Consider the following 19,173-nt stretch of genomic DNA (forward strand, 5'->3'; position numbering starts at 1 on the left):
GATAAATCAGCAATAATCTTGCCCATTTAGCCGAAAATAAGTAGTACCTTAAGGGCGATTCTAGTTGGTTAATCTTAAGGCGGATCCGGACGTGCTGTGGACTTTCTACGGAGGGAAGACACTTGGAGTCCTAAAGACTTGTTCTTGTTCGGTTCGGGCGCAGATAGGGAGGGCACGCTACAAAGTGTATGCATCCTAGACTAATTATATGATTATGTGCAATTAATATGATTCCTGGCATTAAGGTTTTTCCGCATGATTTATGTTGTTCATATGTATCATAACTTTAACACGTCCCGCTCTACTTGAGAAAGAGTCAAACCAATCTGAACTAGTTTTGAGTCACTGTTGTTAGAAAGGTTGATTTTTTTTTGTTTCCTCAATTATGGGCGTCCTATTTTCATGATTTTCGATAGCTTTTAGAAATTCAAAGTCAGTTTCTTGTAAAGCAAAGTTGTTTGGATTAGGATTGTGTTTTGAATTAGGACTCGAAGAGTAAGTAGAAATTGAAGTGTTATTGAAATCAGCAATCATTACATCGACTGTTTTGACTTGAAGCTCGGCCTTTAGAGGCTCTTGATTGATGCAAGACTCTAATTCTAGACACTTAGACTCATTTCTAGACTCGGAAATTGAAAGACAGACTCTAGACCTGGACAAAGACACTCAATCGTAAAGATAGTTCTAAGGGTATTCCCAGACATCTGCGCCATAATCGTCATAATCATCGAAGACGGGGCTGCATGCACAGACTTTCAGGACCTGGTCCCAGACTTGATTCCATGTGCTGTAAGGAAATGCGCCGAAGCTGCCCTTGCATGAAGTGTTGAGCCCTAGAGGAACATTCTTACCATTTTACCCTCTGGAAACTCGGGCTGAATTGTACGAGCGGAGATCGCCCATCTGTGGTAGTATTCTTGAATACACTCATCCTTTTCCTGACGTACAGCCGGCTTTTGCTTGATAAGAGTGTCTCGGAAGCTTGAACCTTTGAGGGTGAGGCAGGCAGGGCCATCCAGTGTTTCCTCGAACCAAGGCTCTCCGAATAGTTGGTCGAAGTTAGTAGGCACATCGATTACCAGGAACTCAGCATTGTCGTAATAGGTGTCAAAGGAGAAAACCAGCTCGAGACTCCCAGGACTTTGTATGTGACACCCTGGAGTTTGACAGTTTGTTGGGCACTCAGCATGAGATCGTACTCGGAGAAACCTAAAGCCTTCAAGGTGGTGAGTGGACAAATGTTCTCTTGGATGTCTGTGGTTACCCTAGGTTCGGGGATCACCCAGTTTTGAGCACTCGGAAGTAGATGGCAACAGCTTGGAACCATAAGCTCGTAACCTGTCTTGTATATTATGGAGATCAGATTCCATGGGAAGTCCTCTTCTTCATCTTCGCAGTCATAGGAGATGGCTTGTACCTAGGGGGTTTTCTTAGCCCCGGGTGGTAAGGGTAAAGTCTTGTTGTCGACCATGTTCTGGATCAAGTGCTTGAGCTTGTAGCAGTCCTCGATGTCATGACCCTTCCCTTGATGGTATTTGCAATGAGCTGCCGGATCCCAACTCTTAGATCTTTTGTCAACTGGAGGATCGGGTGTTGGACCGATTGGTGCTATGACTTGTTTTTTGACCAGCTGATCGAATGCCTCACTGTAAGACATCCCGAGGTTTGTGAAGACTCTTTGTGGCCTGCCTTGATAGTTGCGCTGATTAGCATTGCTTTTGAAGTTGTTTGTCTTTGGACCTTGAGGAGCCTCTAGGGCGTTAACCTTATTAACTTTGTGTGTTGTCTCAGGTCACTTTCCCTTCCACTTGTCAGTTTGTGAAGCTGAGGCAGCTGGGGCTTTCATCAGGTCATCCTCTATGTCGACCCCGATGTCGTAGGTTCTCTTGAAGCTTTCCAAACCTAGGTACTTCATGTGAGCATTGTACTTTGGAAGAAGACTGGCAATGAAATTCTTGACTAATTCTCTCTCGGAGGGCCAGGTCACCATTTGGGATGCCATTTTTCTCCATCAGTTGAGGTAAGTAGTGAAGCCTTCCTGAGGCCCTTGCCTGAGAACTTCCAGTTCCCTTAGAGTGGTTTGAAGTTGAATGTTGGGTTGATATTGCTCCATGAATGCTCGAGAAACCGCCTCCCATGTATTTGTTTGATGTTCCTTGAGTGAATAGTACCACTTCTGGCAGACAGGTTCCAGAGACATAGGGAATACCACTGGGTATAGCTCGAGTTCGACCCCCTTGATGGCCATTGTAGCTCTGAAATTCTTGAGATGGTACTTGGGATTGTTAGTTGATTTGAACTTTGGAATGTCATTGGCGGAGAATTTGTCTGGCAGATTCGCCCTCCCCTTGAGGTTGTCCTCCATTGAGGTGTCAAAGTAGTTCTTGATTGGTAACCTTACTGTAGACACCTACTTTTGTCCCCATTCCCGAAAGGGAAAGGTTCGATGATGAAAGCATAAATCTCCACTTGACAACACATCTCCTATAAAATAACGAATCTCAATTCCCCTTTTTATTTCACCCGAAACCTGTTATTTATAGGAACCTGCTAAAAATAGTAACTGCCGTAATGGGTAGTTGTTAAAAGTGGCAAGTCATAAAAGATATATAGAAACCTGTCAGAATTAGGTGTTGCACTCCAACATAAATCCTAAATGAGATAGAGATTATGAGAGAATCCTATTCATAATATGATTCGAAAATAAGAGTCACGTATTAATTAAAATCCTAAGGAGCCTAGAGTTCGTAACGGGCCCAGACGCATCCTGTCACAAGGTTAATACGCACTAAAATACTCGATTAAGTCTCAAACACTCCGGATTTTAGGAATCCGAATCTGACTAAGAAAACAGCCCAGATCCTATTTTCAACGCCTGGTTCTAGGCGTCGAAATCTTCGGTGCCCAGGCCTGGGCGCTGAAAATACCTGGGACGTATTCTTTCCTAATTCCTCGTGGATTAGAGCTCTACAATTCTATCTTTCCACGAACTCTTTTCTATAAATAGGGCCTTAAGTTCGACGTGAAAAACACAACACACAATTATTATTCTGAGTATTGACTCTAAACCCCTAAGCCTAAGCCTCACGCTGCAAAACTGATCACGCGTTCTGTCGCTATCGATCCATAAATCGAACAGAACGTATCCTGTCCCATAATTTGAGATTCGTTAAATAAAAGGAGAAATAGCAAAGTCAAAGTGATTAGTTTTCTGAGAACCGTGACGCACCTCTCAAGGGTGCGTCGTAATGTGTCCCTTTTCTATGATTTAATTGCTTTCCTCGCCCTTTTATGAACGGTTAAACTAACTAAATCTGATTGTTCGATCACGCCTAATGAATATGATATTTTTGGGAAATTGGATTATCATGCTAGGTCCCTTAAAACAATCTAAATCAGATAATCGCGTTCGATCTAGTACTATATATATGTTGCATATTGCTAAAATCAACTCAGATTAGTTTAATAGTTAACGCATGTCCCTTCAATTATTTATGCTGAGCTAGTAAGGATATCCTGCCTCTGGAGTTATCGATGAGCGAGTACTCCTCTCGGTAGTTACAGTCCCCCGAACCCTCAATCTCTACCTTGGGGGTGTATGTTGAGAGATCCCCACACCAGGGATCACAAGGGAACCTACGGCCGTCGTTGTCAACCATAATTGCACTCCCTTTATGTCACGATAACCGGGTTTTGTCAGTTTTTCTCATTGTCGTTAAAAAATGAATGGCGACTCCTATATTACTAGTCAATTGGGTGTAAACTCACAGGAAATCCAATTACACTTGATTTGACAAAAAGAAACGTCCCACCCACGAGGGACAAGATCACGCATTAGCCTCGTGCTTTTTCGACCCCCTCACAGTGGCGAATCTACTGGGGATAGTGAAGGAAATACTCGTGCTCGTAGGTAATTAAAATAGCCGAAGGGTGAAACGATCCTACCCCGCGTTTATTTCCCCATCAAGTTGGGACGACCTGAAAATCAGCATATTAATGTGAACGGACAGAACCGCATAACGAATCTTGGCTCCCTTGGTGTTTCATCTCGGGAGTTGGGACTAAGGATACCCATCGCCAACCGGGGGGTGCATACGCTTCGAATGTTGTCCACTCGGCACTTTCGCTAGTAGTACACCCGTCCCAAACCCAATCGCTCGCCCATTAGGTCCCTCTCATTGGTGCATGCCCCCTTGGCTTACATCGTGATTGGCCTCTTGGGCGAAATTCGTCTGTTGAAGGCACTACCTCGACCGAGGCATGTGTTGGATCTGCGATAGAAGCGGTACCAAGCCAGGCGCAAGAACTACCCATAGAAGCCTATCATAAACTACATGACATATTATTATTGCTTCATGATGTAATGTTAGTAATGTGTAGGGAAATATGTGATTGTGTGACAAACAATGTTAGCAAACCAACGACCTAAAAAATCACCCAAACATTCATAAACCAATTTGCCAAAGAGTTATACCGAAATACGTGTTCCATAAACCCGAACGATCGCCACAAAAATAAGCGACGCTTGGGATGGCCTGTAACGAATCCCAAAAACGCTGCACAACGCGTAAGGACGTTATAAGGCAAGCACGCAAAATCGAAGTCGCATAAACAAAAAGTAGACGCGAACAGAAAACGAGAACCAGCCAGGGACGCATTTTCAACGCCCCTGGCTGGGCGCCAGAATTTCTCACGCCCTACGCCGGGCGCTGAAGTTGCTTCTTGGCCTTCTGGTCAGGCGCAGCAGCCTCGGTGCCCGCGCAAAAGGAAAATACGTAGCACAAAAAACGTTCGTAAAAAAAAATTGCTACGAAAGCGTAAGAAGAAGCACTCGATTCTAAAAGCGACTTAAAAAAAAATATTATATAACTCTTTGCGTCGTTGTTAGGCCTCCTACGACGACAATGCTCGGCATCAAAACCGAACATGCTAATAACTATGAATGTCACACGGGCAAGTGTTTCGAAAATCCAAAGAATGACCAAAAGAAAAAAAAAACTAAAAGTGTTCCAACAAAAGAAAGAGCGAAAAACCAATAGAGAGAGTCAAAGTCTAGACTAAGTAATGCTTGAAACTTTGGGGCCTAAACTTTAGCTTATCTTATGCATAGGACTGGTCCCGCCACTTGGTGCCGATCGGGAAATCAAAGGTTAGTACGTCTCGAAGATACATCGCCAACACTAGGTTTAGTGACTCCAAGCTCCCTCCGTCATCCCTCATTTCAAGGATCTCCGCTCCCCCAACCTCGATGCGCACCCTCAAACATGTCCATCGAAGAATTGCGAGACCAGATGGCTCAAATGACCCAACTCATGGGCCAACTGAAAATGGAAAATGAAGCCTTAGCGGCTGCACAAGCCAAAAATGACCTCGATAACGAGAAGAGGATTGAAAAAATGGTCCTACAGCAAACCATGGGGAGCAAGTACTTCTCCCTCGATCCTGAACCTTTTCTTGGCAAACTACTAGAAAAGTTTAGTTCATCTGACTTACCAAAGTTTAAAGCCACGGACAATCCCCGTGATCATCTATTGAGCTTTGTGAATGCCATGAACTTGAAAGGCGTGGACAAGTCCATGTACTTACCTGCCTTTCCTTTGTCCTTGGAACCTGTGTCGCTCAAATGGTACTATCATCAGGACCCTAAGCTCTTCCCCACTTCGGAAGACTTTGTCAATGTCTTCATCAAGCAATACTCGTCGAACATGGATTTTCAAGTCACCATGCGCGAGCTGGAAGTTCTCTTCCAAAAGAAAAATGAGGGTTTCACAACCTACTTTGCTAGATGGAGGGACCAGGCGGCCCAACTAATCAATAGGCCTCCCGAAACAGAATTGGTCTAAAAATTAATTGACAACCTGGACCCGGCTTACAGACAACACCTTAGGTACCTGGGACTTGACACTTTCAAAAGAGTTTATGATGTGGGAATAAAGATCGAGGATGATCTCGCAAAAACAATACAAAGTAAACCCGCATACAAAAGCAACACCTACAACAGGGGCAACACATCCCAAGCCCAAGAAGTCCATGTCGTAGAGGAGACTCCTGCCCGAAGAAGCCTTGGAAGATGGGTCCGAGACCGAAAGTTTGCCCCACTCGGGTCGACTTTGGTGCAAGCCTTCGAAAGACTAACCAATCAAGGAAAGTTGAGACCTATAGGCCCCACCCGTGACCCTCCTGTCAAGAGCAAATACTAGGTCGAAGGTACTTATTGCAAGTTCCATCAAGGAAATGGGCATGACACCGAAAACTGCTGGAACCTAAAAAATACAATCCAGGACATGATAGAGGATGAAGTAATACCTCTCCCTAACGTTGGCAAACCCAACAACAACAAGATCCCACTCGGCTCTTATCACATCTCTCTCGACCAACCAGAAAATGAGAACTTCGACCCTACGGTGTACATTACGCCTCAAGGTGCACCACTCGCTGTGGTCCCTATGGATCGAATCGAGAGAGAAGTGTGCGGTGTGTGGGATGATGACGCTGAAGATATTTACCTATCTCAAGTGTCGGGCCAGGACCTCTTTACTGAAACTTGGCCCGGGTATGCTCACATTGACACCACCCCTCAGGAGCCCGAGGTCGACAACCTCACCCGATCCGGAAGGATATACCAACCGGATATTCGCCCACCTCCTATGGGCGATATCCCAGTTAGGCAAACTCCTGAGAATGGACGGCATGCCACCGTCGCAGAAGTCATTGAAAATCCTCTCTTGAAAAAACTAAAAAGAACCAAAGCCGAAATTACCATCTGGGATCTCATGTGTACTTCAAAGGAACATCGCGAAAAGCTTATTCGCTCACTCGACCTCATCTCAGTACCTACGGATATCACACCTGACTCATTGGTTAACCACGTCACGAGAGATGCTGGAGAAAAGGCCATAGTTTTCACTGACAAAGACTTGCCCAAAGAGGGGGGTGCTCACAATAAAGCCCTCTATCTAGTAGTTGGATGCAAAGGACAAAACATCCCCCTAGCGCTCATAGATAATGGTTCGGCGGTTAATGTCTGCCCATTGCGAACCGCCCATTGCTTGGGGCTAGGAAACGATGACTTCCAAACCTCCAAGCAAGGGGTACGAGCTTATGATAACTCCCGAAGGCCTGTGTTGGGAAAAATCAACCTTACCATACAAACCGGGCCTGTGGCACGCACCACGGAGTTTCAAATAATCGACATCAAGCCCACTTTCAACCTCCTCTTGGGGCGACCTTGGCTCCATGACTTAGGAGGTGTGGCTTCTACCTTGCACCAAATGGTTAAACTTAACCATAACGGGGTAATACTAGAAATCCGCGCCCCTCCTCTCGACGTCAGTTGTACTATGGTTGGAACGGCCGAAACTGCAGACGACCTTTACGGGTTTCAAATGGAAGAAGCAATCCAGTTTATCGAAGATTATGATCCAGCATTCCTAGACACGCACGCATCCCGAGTCATCCCTAGAATGCTGTTAGCTCAAGGTTATTTCCCTGGAACCCCATTGGGCATAAGGAAGAAGGAATGCACATTCCATCCTTTACCCAACAAATCTACTCCCTTTGGCTTAGGCTATGAACCAACGGAGGAAGATATTGCTGACCGCCTGTCTGGGCTACGCCTTAACAAGGCCAAACAAACCACCCTCCTTCCCCCGTATCAAAGAACCCTTAACGGGATGTTCGTTCGGGAAGGAGAAGGACACCCATGCTGTGATTTCCCTGAACCCTTCGTTCAGGATGGCTTGCTAAAACCAGGATTCGAAATCTTCCATGACTGCCACACCTTAGATGAGGCACCCCACCTCACCAAGACTAAAACAGCTGAAGTATTGGACAACCAGGCTTTATGGACATTGTTTAACGAATCGAGGCCTATGGAGGACGAGACAGTGATGACTACCCTAGCTTTACAAGATGAAGGTTTCGATCCAACCCGGTTAATCGCTCTTGCATCAACACTAGAAGAGATCGAGAACGGATGGGTGAAGACATATCAGTGGGTCAATGCAAAAGGAATAGAATTTAAGATGAGTACCGGTGAAGGACCAAAGTTTTACGAGACTAAACCCAAGGCTTGAGCCACATAGAGCACCTTAGTAAAAGCGCCTAGTAGTTCTTTAGATTGGTAGAAGAAAAATTAATAAAGACTTTAGATGGTCCTAAGACCCCTTAGAATATAGGTCAAGTTTATTTCAGAGTGGTTTGTTAGGTTATGATACATATGATAATTCATAAATCATGCGGAAAAACCATAAAGCCAGGAAAGCATATTATTTACACATAATCATTTAGCATAGAATAGATGCATACATGTTGTAGCGTGCCTTCCCTAGCTGCGCCCGAACCGAACAAGAACAAGTCTTTAGGACTCCAAATGTCGTCCCTCCGTAGATAGTCCACAGTACGTCCGGATCCGCCTCAAGTTAGACCAACTAGAATCGCCCTTAAGGTGCTTAGGAATTTCGGTTAGTGTTTGCAAGTGTATGGCTGATTTTTATTTCAAAAACTTACCCTTTGAATACTTCAATCGTACCCATAAATTGTGACCCTAGGCACCTATTTATAGGAGTATGGAAAAGGAATTGTAATCCTACTAGGATGTGGATTTGCTAGTTAGAACTTTATTAGGACTCTAAAAAAACAAAGCAAATCAAATAGGATTAGGATTTTAATCTTTGCACAAATCCTAATAGGATTAGGATTTCCCGCACACGCATCACACAAGCCGTGCACCCGCGCAAGCCTTGCGGCCCACGACAGACGCACAACCCACGCTGCTGTGCTGCGCGCGCGCGCGCCCTTGGCTGGGCCTGGCCTTGCGCTGGGCCTGGTCGAGGCGTGCATTGGTGCGTGCGGCTCGCTGGGCGATGTCCTGGCTTCGTGCTGGGCCTTCGTCTAGCGGGCCTCGTCCGATGCTAATTCGTACGATACGCTTCCGATTAAATTCCCGTTTCCGGAATTTATTTCCGATACGAACAATATTTAATATTTCCGATTCCGGAATTAATTTCCGTTTCGAACAAATATTTAATATTTCCGTTTCCGGAATTATTTTCCGATTCCGATAATATTTCCGATTCTGACAATATTTCCGTTTCCGACAATATTTCCGATTCCGGCAATATTTCCATTTCCGATAATATTTTCCGATACGTACCATGTTTCCGTTTCCGGCAACATCTACGACTTGGATAATATTTATATTTCCGATACGATCCATATTTCCGTTTCCGGCAATATCATCGTTTCCGGAGTATTCATTTCTTGCTTGTGACGATCTCAGCTCCCACTGAAACCAAGATCCGTCGATTCCGAATATCCATAGATAGAGTATTTAATGCCATTAAATACTTGATCCGTTTACGTACTATTTGTGTGACCCTACGGGTTCAGTCAAGAGTAAGTTGTGGATTAATATCATTAATTCCACTTGAACTGAAGCGGCATCTAGCTAGGCATTCAGCTCACTTGATCTCACTGAATTTATTAACTTGTTAATTAATACTGAACCGCATTTATTAGACTTAACATAGAATGCATACTTGGACCAAGGGCATTATTTCCTTCAGTCTCCCACTTGTCCTTAGCGACAAGTGTGCATTTCCTAATTCCTTTGTCGCTCGATGCTTGCTCTTGAACATAAGGTAAGAGTTGTCATCCTTATTATGTCCAGAGGCTCCTTTGCCTGTGCAATAGCTCCATTATTATCACAATACAGAGCTATTGGTCCTTTAATGGAGGGGACTACACCAAGTTCACCTATGAACTTCCTTAGCCATATAGCTTCCTTTGCTGCTTCATGTGCAGCAATGTACTCCGCTTCAGTTGTAGAATCCGCAATGGTGCTTTGCTTAGCACTTTTCCAGCTTACTGCACCTCCGTTGAGGTAGAAGACAAACCCAGACTGTGATCTGCAATCATCTTTGTCGGTTTGGAAACTTGCGTCCGTATAGCCTTTGACAATTAATTCATCATCTCCACCATAGACCAGGAAATCATCTTTGTGCCTTTTCAGGTACTTCAGAATATTCTTGGCAGCAGTCCAATGCGCCTCTCCTGGGTCTGACTGGTATCTGCTCGTAGCACTGAGTGCGTACGCAACATCCGGGCGTGTACATATCATAGCATACATTATTGAACCAATCAATGATGCATATGGAATCCCATTCATTCGTCTACGCTCATCAAGTGTTTTTGGGCACTGAGTCTTGCTTAGAGTTATTCCGTGAGACATGCACTAGTGGAAAAAATACCTGTTGAGGGGGGCATTTTGGGCTTATTGAGGCGAACAAGGCCCGCTTCGACAGACGTGGCTTCAACAGCTCACATAGCTGTTGAGGCGGGCTTTGTTCGCCTCAACAGGTAGTCTGTAGTGGGGGGCTTTCAAAAGCCCGCCTCAACAGGCCAAAACCAAAGCGAAAAATAAGGACCTGTTGTGGGGGGCTTTACAAAAGCCCGCCTCAACAGACACCTCTGTTGAGGCTCACTTCTTAAATGCCCCCCTCAACAGACCTTTATTTTTGCGCCAATACCTGTACATTGGCGCCATAAATTCATATGTTGTCGAGGGGTACATTAAAAGCCCCCTTCAACAACATTATTTTTTTTCCAAATTCTTTTAAAATATAAAATAGGTGGCAATAACCAAATATATATATATACACCATTGAGCATTGAAACCTGTACACGCACCAATCAACACCAGAATAGCAAAGGTATGAATCTGCTTATTTTTTATTAATAAATCATTAAATTAACTTCATTTATATTAACCCAATAGAGAAAAGCGTATAGTACGTACGTTTACAATTTTTAAACACCTAGCTAGCTAGTCTAACAAATTAAAACTAATATTAACAAATAAAGACAAAAGGCTAGAGAGCTAGTCTAACAAATTTCTCTAATCCGGCCACTTAGCTCCCTTTAGATCATGCATTACAAACCTTAATTACGGCCGTGTTGACTTTCTAATTCCAATCGACTCGATCCCTGCAAGATGGAAGGAAAATATATGAGCTATAGAGTACCAAAGTTCACACTCACGATATTATCTTTACATTCCATTGAAGCATAAAAAGATAATCTTTATGTGGCTTACTACCGTCCTAATTAGGTGTTATAAATCACAGTTCACTGTATCGTTTATGTAATGCTTTGATTCTTTCAAGTAAGTTATGAGTTTAAACTCTTGCACGGGTGTTAATGTTCATAACTTATGAGGGTTTGTTATTTTCACTTCTCTAAAGGTAAGTTTTGTTCATAGAAGTTCCTAACAAAGCTACTTAAAATAAATTGTTATGAGACAGTACAAGCTATACTACTGATTGCAAGTTTGCAACCCACTGTGTGAAAATATATTCACCTCGAAAGCATAACTACCAGTAGAAACATACGATAATCTTAAAGTTGCCAAAATATTAGTACGGAGTATCATTAAATGGTTTTATTTCCTCGTTTTCTGGGGTAATTGAATCTTGAAAAAAAATTCAGATTCACAGAATCACCAAGTTCCTCGTATTACATTAACCTTGATCTCTTAAAAATCACAGGACCACAGGCAAGTTATATCTTCTTGGAGTTTGGTTGTCTTCACTGCTTACTAATTAAAATAAGCACAGATTATTGGTCACTAGGTTACCTTATTCTGCAGAGGTCCCAACATATTTTTTTTTGTTGGTTTTAACCAGGTTACTATAAGAAATGGTAATAAACTAATAACACTAATAGCACATACAATTCAATACCTGAAAAGTGCTATTCACAAGAATGGATGGTTCATATACAAGCAGCTTCCCCTGCATGAACAGAAGGTGCTACCAGTTCCAGCGTCCCCTGTAAGTCTCTCACCAACCAATTACATTATCGATATAAACCTGGATCAACTTCACAAACCTGCAAAAGTATGGTGATTTCATGCTCTTTTCAGTTTTCACTAACACTGTATTTGGGAACCAGCAATGTTGAAATATATGGAAGTGTGACATTGGGGATTACACTAGAAAAGTAAGGCTGTCAAAATCAATAATTTTTCCATTATTTGATTGGTAAAATACTCAATTTTTCCATAAATATTGAAAGCAAACCGTGAAAAACTAATTTGACCATATTAGGGTAGAAGATATGCACATATTTTTCTGCAAAGTTTCCCTCCAAGAAAATAAGCAAATTAATTCAGACATCTATAGTTGTTTTCTTTGTAATATAGTTTACCCCATTACCTTCGAGTTTTCAAACATACTATAAAACTCCCCCTCTAATTACCAGGACAATATAAAAAGCTCTGGAAATCATGCTGACATTTTCCGGCTTTAATTTATATTTCACAGCATATTAAGAAACAAATGCACAAAGTCTAGATGTATGATAATTAGGTTGCCTTGATCCAAGTTGAGGATAAAATGGTAATAGACTAGTAGGTCAAAATCACACAATAATTCAGATAATATTTTTCTATAGTAAGAGACAATTTTCTAATAATCCCAAAACAAGAACACAACTGTACATTTCTCATATGAAAATTCTTTAGTAGTTATCAAGTGAAATCTACCACCTCGAGGCAGAAGATCCTTGCAAAGTGCAAACACAAAATAGGTAGTGTATTCCTCTAAGGGAGACAGGTTAACATCTCTATAAAAGCAACCATCTATAAAAAATAAATTATCTTCCATGTTAGAAAGTTAAGCAGGATCATGAAAACAAATGCCAGAAAGCCAATGAGACTGCAAGAAAAGGTGTAAGGTAATAAAATGAGACCTAGGGAAAGTAAAGCAGATTAACCACTACATTGTATAATCACTTATCTTGTTGGTGCCAAAATAGGAAAATTATAATCAAAATACCATAGATTCACCAACAATTTACTGATTTAGGATACTTTATAAAACATTTATACCATAGGCCGGTGTATCTGTATGCAGTGAACTTAGTTAACCAAAATCACATAAAAGTCACCCCAAATCCAATAAAAGTCAACTTCACAAACGGGTTAAAAGACATGAATGAAATTTAGGGTACCAATCTTCGTTGTAAAACTACACCCGTTGTATATAGGACCTGTTAAAGAAACATTGCCAAGACTCAAAGAGTCACAGGACTGCTGTATAATACATAAAAAGCACTTGCCTAATGAAAACAAGTTATCAAACAACCCAAACATCACCTTGCATATCACCAAAGACATACTTTTATGCAACTTCATAAAAAGGCATTGAATACGCTTGATTAATTGCTAAAGTACGATAATCAAGTACTTAAAAGTAAAAAAATATGAGTAAAAAGAATTCATATCATAACAGAAAGTGAGAAGCAGCCAGAGATATCTGCGAACTTACAAGTGAAAATTGAGTTCCAGATTCATCCATAGTCACAATCTCACCATTCCAAGTGCCTATCTTCTCCAATACAGTGGAAAAATTCTGCTCACCAACAGTAAGTCGAAGTCTCATTGGAGATCTTTTGATGGGAAATTTCTTTACAAGCCGGTGAATAACATCTAGTGCCTGTAATTCACGATGCATAGAATTAACTTATGAGCTAAACTACACAATAGAACCATAATTTATCTTAACTTTATACTGTAATCTAGAAAGTGCAACAATCAAAGATACAGCTAATCAAATGTCCCAAAATAAGACAAATCAGAAGAATTATGCATAGCAATACAGTAGATAAAACAGTGCTAAACCTGCTTTTTGGAACTTTTATGAGGATCAACAGCAAAATGGATGTCATGCATCAAACGTTCGATCATAGTTATCGAGTAAGGGCGTTTCGTGTCAGGATTAATGGTGTTTTCCATGACAATGGTGGCAATATCACGAAACTGAAGTGACAATTGAGCCTCCCTTTCTTTCCCTGCAACTTGAAGATCTCCTTTCTCCAGAATCTAACCAAAACAATCAAATATATAAAATCGTGTTCTTTAAATCATTATTAACTAAAACCTCCCCAAAATTACATAAGTTCAATCAAAGAATTCGATTTCAAGAAGATGAATCACCTCTAAACAAATTGTTGTTGCGTCATCTGTCAGAAATGCAGTCTTCAAATCCTTCAGTTTACTACACTGTCGTCATTCCATTTGTTTGCAGACATAACATTATAAAAGAACATTAATTCAGAAAGCTATGAGATGACAGCCAGGAATACAAGACAGATGATGGAAATTGGAAAGCAGTATATGTATATACAAGCAAAAAAATGCATCAACCTATTTTCTGAAATTAAACAATTAGTAGAATACCTCTGTAATTCCACATTGAGCATGGTTGTGATCCTGAAATAAACCATACTGGTCATGACTTCATATAACTCAGCTTTAGATGCTGCAGGACTTGGATATATAGCTGCAAAATAAAATCATTTGTCTTAAAGATCCTACACTTCGGTTGCTATGTGCTTTTGATTCAAATAGCTCCCAAGCCAAGTGAAAAACTCATATATAAAAAGGTGGGAACTGGAAATCAGGACTTGTGTCTGAAAATGTTAGGAAAAATTCAACAAGCAAGCATGAAGTGTCTTGTTCTCTAGCATAATTTTTGGCCTAATTCTTCTTCTGATGATCGATTCAACCTCTGATAAAAAAGAACGAGGGAAGCTGTTGTTGAAACTAACCTTAACGGAGTTCACACAACAAACTGTGATATAATTACTCTATGTCAATCATAACAATGCAAAACTAGAGCTGAGTACAGAAAACATGAGACAAAGACATCTGGGCAACTGCAAGGTACATAGCAAGACAAAAGGAAAATAAACAAGCTGAACACAAGACCATCAGGTAGAAAACATTAGCAGGCAGGAACAACAAAAGTAAAAATAAAAGGGATAACTGCCATACACTCATCTAGTGCTGCAAATTTACTAATAAAAGAACAACTTTTAGCACATATTGCATAATTTCATAGTCTGCGCAAATTTACATCAAAATAAGAATGTAATAAATATCGGTTTTACAAATTCAGATTGCCCTGACATATTCATTGAAGTTGTCCAGATGTAGACATTGCCGCAACCATCTGATGGTCTTACAACAAGTTTCTCCAACAACATACTAACTAGCACTAAGATAAAGCATAAAAGTTCTAAATAGTACGGGCTTGATCCCCTGTTTAGTTGCATGACTCTCTTCCAATTAGAAATTAAAGGAACTGTATGTTAGAAACTCATCATCGAATTCAGATTATAAACCACCACCACGGCAACTAATTTGAGACAAAAAACCTAAAATAAAAAACCTAAATTCACCACAATTTTAAATCATTAATTGGAACTAATGGGAGTAATTCCAAGAAGAAGAAGAAGATCTATTTACCACCGCAAGATCAGAGCCACCAGCAAGCCATCACCTTGCTTGCGTCGCCTCATCCGACCACCCACGACCTACCGAAACCCGAGCCGCCCGTTAAAAAATAAAAAATCGTTAAAATCAACAAAAATAATCAAAAACCTAAATTATAAATCAAAAAAGTTAATAAAAAATAATATGAAAAATCAAAAACCTAAAATAATTGAAGAATGCAGGAGAGATGGAGAGAGATGAAAGAGTTACCTCATTTGGAGAACGACGTCGTCTTCCTCGAGAATGCTAAGTAGATGACGGTTGAATCGATATACCCTAGCTTGAGAAGGGAGACAAATCGACGAGTTTGAAGAGTCGAGGGAGAGAGGTCGCGAAGATACCCTAGCTTTGTAACTCTTCCATGGAAGGCGGAGGAAAAGCTTCCATGGAAGCCAACGACTGTGAGGAGAGGGAGCCCGATTTGTTGACGAAATAGCGGGTTTGAGGAGTATTGAACCAGGAGAGAGAGGAGAGGGGAGAGGGGAGAGGGGAGAGAAGAGAGAGAAATGAAACAGATGAAATGAGGAGGAGATAGAATCAAAACCAGTAGATTGTGAAGACTTGTTGAAGCGAACAAACATAAGCCCGCCCCTTTAGACTAGTGTCTATTGAGGCGGGCAATCAAAAGCCCCCTTCAACAGTTTCTATAGAAGCGAACCCCACAAAAGCCCGCCCCAATCTGTTAGTAAAATATTTGACCCGCGTTGACTGGGTGGTTATTGAGGCTCACTTATGTATGCCCCCCTCAACAAGGGGGCTACAATAGGCGTTTTTTCCACTAGTGATGGGTAGGTAGCCTCGCTTGGAGTCTGCCATCTTGAACCTATCAAGCACCTTATTGATATAGGTGCTTTGACTAAGTCCAATCATCCTTTTAGATCTATATCTGTAAATCTTGATGCCTAATATGTACTGTGCTTCTCCTAGGTCCTTCATCGAAAAACATTTCCCAAGCCAAATCTTGACAGAGTTCAACATAGGAATGTCATTTCGGATAAGTAATATGTCGTTGACATATTATACTAGGAAAGCAATTTTGCTCCCACTGACCTTCTTGTATACACAAGATTCGTCTGCGTTCTTGATGAAACCAAAGTCACTGACTGCTTCATCAAAACGTATATTCCAGCCCCTGGATGCCTGCTTCAATCCGTAGATTGATTTCTTTAGCTTGCATACCTTTTTAGCATTCTTTGGATCCTCAAAACCTGCAGGTTGTGTCATAAACACAGTTTCTGTTAAAACGCCGTTTAAGAAAGCAGTTTTGACATTCATCTGCCATATTTCGTAATCGTAATATGCATCGATTGCTAACATTATCCGAATAGACTTTAGCATTGCAACTGGTGAAAAGGTTTCATCGTAATCCACACCGTGGACTTGCCTGTAACCTTTTGCAACCAATCTAGCTTTGAAAACTTCAAGTTTCCCATCCTTGTCCTTTTTCAGTTTGAAAACCCATTTGCTTCCAATGGCTTGGTAGCCATCTGGCAAATCGACCAAATCCCATACTTGGTTTTCTGACATGGAGTCTAATTCAGATTGCATGGCTTCTTGCCATTGCTTGGAGCTAGGGCTCGTCATAGCTTGTTTGTAAGTCGCAGGTTCATCACTTTCAAGTAATAGAACGTCATAGCTCTCGTTCGTCAAAATACCTAAGTACCTTTCCGGTTGAGATCTATATCTTTGCGATCTATGCGGGGTAACATTTCTAGATTGACCATGATTCTCAACAGATACTTCTAAAGATCTCTGAGTTTCATCCTGAATGTCATCTTGAGCATTCTCTAGAGTTTGTTGTTCGAATCGAATTTCTTCGAGGTCTACTTTTCTCCCACTTGTCATTTTGGAAATGTGATTCTTCTCCAAAAAGACACCATCTCGAGCAACAAACACCTTGTTCTCAGATGTATTGTAGAAGTAATACCCCTTTGTTTCCTTTGGATAGCCCACAAGGATACATTTGTCAGATTTTGGATGAAGTTTGTCTGAAATTAATCGTTTGACGTATACTTCACATCCCCAAATCTTAAGAAAAGACACATTTGGAGGCTTTCCAAACCATAACTCATATGGAGTCTTTTCGACAGCTTTAGACGGAACTCTATTTATAGTGAGTGCAGCTGTATTTAGTGCATGTCCCCAAAATTCTATTGGAAGTTCGGCCTGACCCATCATTGACCTGACCATGTCTAGCAAGGTTCTGTTCCTCCGTTCAGACACACTGTTCCATTGTGGTGTTCCAGGAGGAGTCAATTCTGATAGAATTCCACATTCTTTCAGATGGTCATCAAATTCATAGCTCAGATATTCACCGCCTCTATCAGACCGCAGTGCCTTAATCTTCTTGCCTAATTGATTCTCTACTTCACTCTGAAATTCCTTGAATTTGTCAAAGGATTCAGACTTATACTTCATTAGGTAGACATAACCATATCTACTGAAGTCATCAGTGAAAGTGATAAAGTAGCTGAAACCACCTCTAGCATTTGTACTCATTGGTCCACATACATCTGTATGGATTAAACCCAATAGTTCATTTGCTCTTTCTCCAACTTTAGAGAAAGGTTGCTTTGTCATTTTGCCAAGTAAACATGATTCGCATTTACCATAATCCTCTAAGTCAAATGGTTCTAGAATTCCTTCTTTTTGAAGTCTTTCTAAGCGTTTCAAGTTTATATGGCCTAATCGACAATGCCACAGATAGGTGAGATCTGAATCATCCTTTTTGGCCTTTTTGGTATTTATGTTATAAACTTGTTTGTCGTGATCTAATAAATAAAGTCCATTGACTAATCTAGCAGATCCATAAAACATCTCTTTAAAATAAAACGAACAACTATTGTCTTTTATTAAAAAGGAAAATCCCTTAGCATCTAAGCAAGAAACTGAAATGATGTTTTTAGTAAGACTTGGAACATGGAAACATTCTTCCAGTTCCAAAACTAGCCCGGAGGGCAACGACAAATATAAGTTCCGGCCTACAGCTAATGCAGCAATCCTTGCTCCATTTCCCACTCGTAGGTCGACTTCACCCTTGCTTAACCTTCTACTTCTTCTTAGTCCCTGTAGATTGGAACATAAGTGTGAGCCACAACCTGTATCTAATACCCAAGAAGTTGAATTAGCAAGTATACAGTCTATAACGAAAATACCTGAAGATGGAACGACTGTTCCGTTCTTCTGATCTTCCTTTAGCTTCAAGCAATCTCTCTTCCAATGCCCCTTCTTATTGCAGTAGAAGCATTCGGATTCAGAAGTGGGTTGACTGACCTTCCTCTTTTCAGACTTGGCGCCAGTTTGCTTAGTTGGGCTGGCCTTGTTGCCACCTTTCTTAGCATTCCTCTTCTTTCCAGATTTCATGAACTTGCCCCCCACGCACCATAAGCACATCTTGCTTATCACTTTTGAGCGTCTTTTCAGCGGTCTTCTGCATACCGTGAAGCTCAGTGAGCGTTTTGTCCAGACTATTCATACTGTATTTCAGTTTAAACTGATCATACCCGTTATGAAGAGAATGGAGGATGGTGTCTACAGCCATTTCCTGAGAGAATTGCTGATCCAGCCGACTCATATTCTGAATGAGTCCAATCATTTTGAGAACATGTGGACTTACGGGCTCGCCTTTCTTAAGCTTGGTCTCAAGAATTTGCCTATGAGTCTCGAATCTTTCAACTCGAGCCAGATCTTGGAACATGTTCTTCAACTCACTGATGATTGTGAAAGCATCTGAGTTGATGAACGTTTTCTGCAGATCTGCACTCATGGCGGCGAGCATTAGACATTTCACATCCTTGTTGGCATCAATCCAACGATTGAGGGCTGCCTGAGTGACC

General features: G+C 41.4%; 1 pseudogene; it reads right to left on the reverse strand.

Moving 5' to 3' along the window:
* Nucleotides 1-10,711: 10,711 nt before the first annotated feature.
* On the reverse strand, nt 10,712-15,048 carry LOC110793470 (uncharacterized; annotated as a pseudogene).
* Between the last annotated feature and the right edge of the window lie 4,125 nt (nt 15,049-19,173).

The sequence above is a fragment of the Spinacia oleracea genome, chromosome 4 (genome assembly GCF_020520425.1).
Source record: "Spinacia oleracea cultivar Varoflay chromosome 4, BTI_SOV_V1, whole genome shotgun sequence".
Lineage (NCBI taxonomy): Eukaryota > Viridiplantae > Streptophyta > Magnoliopsida > Caryophyllales > Amaranthaceae > Spinacia > Spinacia oleracea.